This window comes from Gossypium arboreum, chromosome 11 (assembly GCF_025698485.1).
Source record: "Gossypium arboreum isolate Shixiya-1 chromosome 11, ASM2569848v2, whole genome shotgun sequence".
Taxonomy (NCBI): Eukaryota; Viridiplantae; Streptophyta; class Magnoliopsida; order Malvales; family Malvaceae; genus Gossypium; species Gossypium arboreum.
The window spans coordinates 41,764,515-41,768,872 of NC_069080.1; the positions used below are offsets into that span (position 1 = coordinate 41,764,515).

The window sequence follows — 4,358 nt, forward strand, 5'->3', positions numbered from 1 at the left end:
TAAATAAAAGATTTACAAAAGAGAGAAATGACTTAAAATTTTGAGAAATAACTTGAAGGAAAACATGAATCCAACTTCAATGCCTCATTCAGGCTTCTTCCACCTCCTTTTATAAGAGAAATTCAGAACTTTGTTTAACTGAATTTGGATCCCGCCGATTTTTTTTTATAAGGATGATATCTCATATTTGATTGATGACTTCTTTGTCCAGTTGTGGTTGCTTCCACATTGCTTCTTTTTTGTCTTTTGGTTGGTTGGTTTTTTCCATGTAGCTTCCTCTGTCTTTTATGATATCCTTCTTGGATATTGTCTTTCTTCAATTTCATCTAAATTTAATGAATCCATTGACAATCTTGGTGAGTGCCAACTTTCCCGTATATTTTTGGTGTCTTCAGTTATATAAGAAGGAAAATCATCAATCTTCATTTTAGTTATCCTTTTTAATAGTTGAACAGATTCTTTATTTATATCATCCTGGTGATATCCAACATCATATGATAGTATTCTTTGGCCATCAATCCAAAAGCTATAAGTTTTTTATTGGAGTAGATTTTGGGGTTTGGCAATTAGATCTATTTCTGCTTGGATTTGATAATAACTATGATTATTATAACACTTGTCAACATATTTTGTGAAGTGTTCTTTCTCTTCTGTAGCCACAGATAGATTTCTTCCTTCGAGCATTTATTAGATAATCCGAATTTGATATGGTTAATAAAAATTTTCTCTTTCAGTTGCACTAATAAGGCTACTACTTTCAAGATGAAAATAGTAAAAGAAATCACCTTCATATACCATTCATAATAACATAGATTTAATATATTATGCTAGATATCACCAAGATGATATAAATGAAGAATTCGTTCAACTAATAAAAAAGATAGCTGAAATGAAGATTATTTTCCTTTCCATATGATTGAAGACATCAAAAATACATGGGAAAGTTGGAACTCACCAAGATTTTCAATAGATTCATTAAATTTAAATGAAATTGAATAAATGAATCTGGACAATATGCAAGAAGGATAGCATAAAAGACAGAAGAAGTTACGTGGAAAAAAACCAACCAAGAAAAAGATAAAAAAAGGACGTAACGTAGAAGCAACCATAACTGAATCTAAACAAAAAAAGGAAGCAACATGGAAGTAACCACTACTGGACAAAGATGCCATCAATCAAATATGAGACATCATCCTTATTAGGAAACTAGTAGTAAAGGAAATATTTACAAAAGAAAGAAAAGACTTAGAATTTTGAGAAGTAACTTGAAGGAGAACTTGAATCCAACTTCAATTCTTCATTTAGACTTCTTCCACCTCCTTTTATAAGAGAAATTCAAAACTCTATTTAATTGAAATTGAATCCTACACAGTTTTTTTATACGGATGATGTCTCATCTTTGATTGATGACATCTTTGTCCAGTTGTGGTTGCTTTCATGTTACTTTCTTTTTTGTCTAGATTTAGTTGTGATTGCTTCTACATTGTTTTTTTTTTTCTAGATTCAGTTGTGGTTATTTCCTTTTTTGTCTTTTTTATTGGTTGGTTTTTTCCACGTAACTTTCTTTGTCTTTTATGCTATCTTTCTTGGATTTTGTCCAAATTTATTTCTTCTATTTCATCTAAATTTAATGAATCCATTGACAATCTTGGTGAGTTCCAACTTTCTCATGTATTTTTGATGTCTTCAATTATATTGGAAGGAAAATCATTAATCTCCATTTCAGCTATCTTTTTTAATAGTTGAATAGATTCTTCATTTATATCATCCTATTGATATCCAACATCATATTGATCTATTGTAATTCGGTGTAGCAGATTAAACTAGTTTTCGCATTTTAGGAGCTTGAATACAAGCACTTTGGTTAAGTTTTATTTAAGTTTTCGTAATTCTATTTACATTCAATAAAATGTATAATTTGAGTTTTTTATTGACCTTAGAGGTTGACTGAGGCCTAATGGTGAGCTAATATGATTTGTGAGTGTGTAGGAGACCATTAGAAGGTGTGCGCTAACTCAATACTGGTCGCTGTGTTACAACACGGAGAGTTGGATGTCGCACCATAGGGAGCAAAATGGAAAATTTTTAAGACTGCCTTCGATGTCACAACATAGCCTGAAGATATCGCAACACACCCCTGAAAATATCCTGAAAATGTGCATATAGTCTTCGATGTCACAACGACATTGCCTCTGTACAGGGAATAATTACGAGCTAAGGGCATTTTGGTCTGCACAATCAAACATTAAACACGAGAACGATAGCTAACTTAGGGTTAAGGACAACGGCCACTCTAATTCTATAAATAGGCTCATTTAACACATGTTATGAACAACTTTTGATATTGTATAATTTCCTTCATAGTTTTTGTAGTTAGTTTTTCCTTTTCTTAGGCTTTTAGGTCATACTCAGTTAGTTCTTTGCTATTGTGGAAGAAATTATATTTGTGAACTTGGTTGAATTTTGTAAGGATTTGGCATTCTATTCAATATAAATAAGGTTTCTTCCAAACTTTATATTCTTGAATTATTATCCATGTCTATTCTATATATCAAGTCTATATTGTTTATGAGATCCATAAGGAACTAATCCTCCTATGAGGGATTAGCGAGTGGAAGTATGATTAATTAACTGTTTTGTAGGGTTCTTTTAAAAGATTAGCTGTTCAGGAAAGAAAGAACTCAAACCCTAGGCTTAGTGACCTTAGGAAGTCATTAAGGTGGAAATTAACCCAAAATTGGTATGACCTATTCGTGAACACCTTAACCCCGAACTAGTTTGGACTATGAGGTAGAGAGATAAGTAGTTTTTGCTGACTCGTTATTCTAGTGGATGATCAGAAGATCCTGCAAGGGTATCAACTAGTTGATTGAACAAGAAGCCTGAAGCGATAGTTGGTTATGATTATCGAAGCGAGATAATCACCTATGCTCAAATTTGATAAATTCTGCTATTTGGTTTATCATTATTTATTTATTTCTATTCTTTTCACTATTATTATTAAAAATCTCAAAAATCTTCATTTCTATCTTCATTTATATTTTATCGTAATATAATCTATCTAAAGTATTAATTAGATCTATTTGTGCTTAGGTTAAAGTTAACTTAATGCTCGTCTCCCTTGGGTACGATCCTCGGAATACTCATTACTTCGTTGTAACTATATTACAACCTGACCCGTATACTTGCGGATACCGCTTAATTGATATATTTTGTGGAGGATTCTTACTCTGGACGTGGTACGTTCGGAGGTGATCAAGTTGTTGGCGCCATTTTCGGGGAGACAACATCACTAATTTAATTTTAATTTTGGCATTTTAATAGAATAATTAGGAAATTTTTAGATTATAGCTACAATTTTATTTTTTTATTTTTACTAACTTTATTATCTTTGGGTTTACTGTATGACTCGTAGTAGGGGCACACCTATAGAGCCAGTCACAGATCTAAAAAAATAATTCTTAGAAATCGTCAACAACAACAGCAACAACAACAGTAGCTGTAAATACAGAACCCACCATCGGCTGTAGGCAACTTACCTTATGAGAATCCACTGTTTGAAGAGGTTAAAAATAATAACTTAGAAGATCTACCACCACCACCACCACAACTACTCGCAAACAATCCTATGGCACGTAACGAAAGAACTCTGAGGAAGTATGTGCTACCGAATCTAGATATGGTTCAAGGGAGTATAATGAGGCCAGCCATCATAACTAGTAACTTTGAAATCAAGCCCGCTATGATCCAGATGAGCCAAAACAATTTGCAATTTTGAGGAACAATGAGGAAGACCTGAGTCAGCATTTAAAACAGTTCCTCCAGCTTTGTGACACTTTCAAATATAACAGGGTTACCAATGATGCTATTTGTCTTCAGTTTTTCCCCTTTTCATTAATAGATAATGTTTTTTCTTAGTTAGATTCACAGGCACCAAGGTCCATCACGACATAGGACGAACTTATAGGAAAGTTCCTACAAAAGTTCTCCCCTATTAGCAAGATGGTCCAGCTAAGAAGAGAGATTTTCATGTTCAAACAGTTAGAGGGAGAGGGTTTTCAAAAAGCTTGGGAGTGTTTTAAGACGCTAATTCAGAAATGTCCACATCACGGACTGCCCGAGTGGTTATGACTACAAATGTTATACAATGGTTTGGTTGTACACGCAAGGCCGGGATTAGAAGGAGCCGCATGAGGAGCCTTAATGAACTAAACTTACGAGGTTGCATACGAATTAATAAAAAATATGGCGATAAACTCCTACCAGTGGCTAACTGAATAATGTACATATGGCTAAAGACCCTCTACGGTGAAGGTTGTCCAGAAGGATGATAAATATCAGCAGTTAGTGGACAGAAT

At 33.4% G+C, this 4,358-nt stretch overlaps 1 non-coding gene across 1 annotated transcript; it reads right to left on the reverse strand.

The window, feature by feature from the left end:
- Positions 1–4,009: 4,009 nt before the first annotated feature.
- LOC128284562 (small nucleolar RNA R71) lies at positions 4,010–4,115 on the reverse strand. Its single transcript, XR_008274986.1, has one exon. It is a non-coding gene; the product is annotated as a small nucleolar RNA R71 (small nucleolar RNA).
- Between the last annotated feature and the right edge of the window lie 243 nt (positions 4,116–4,358).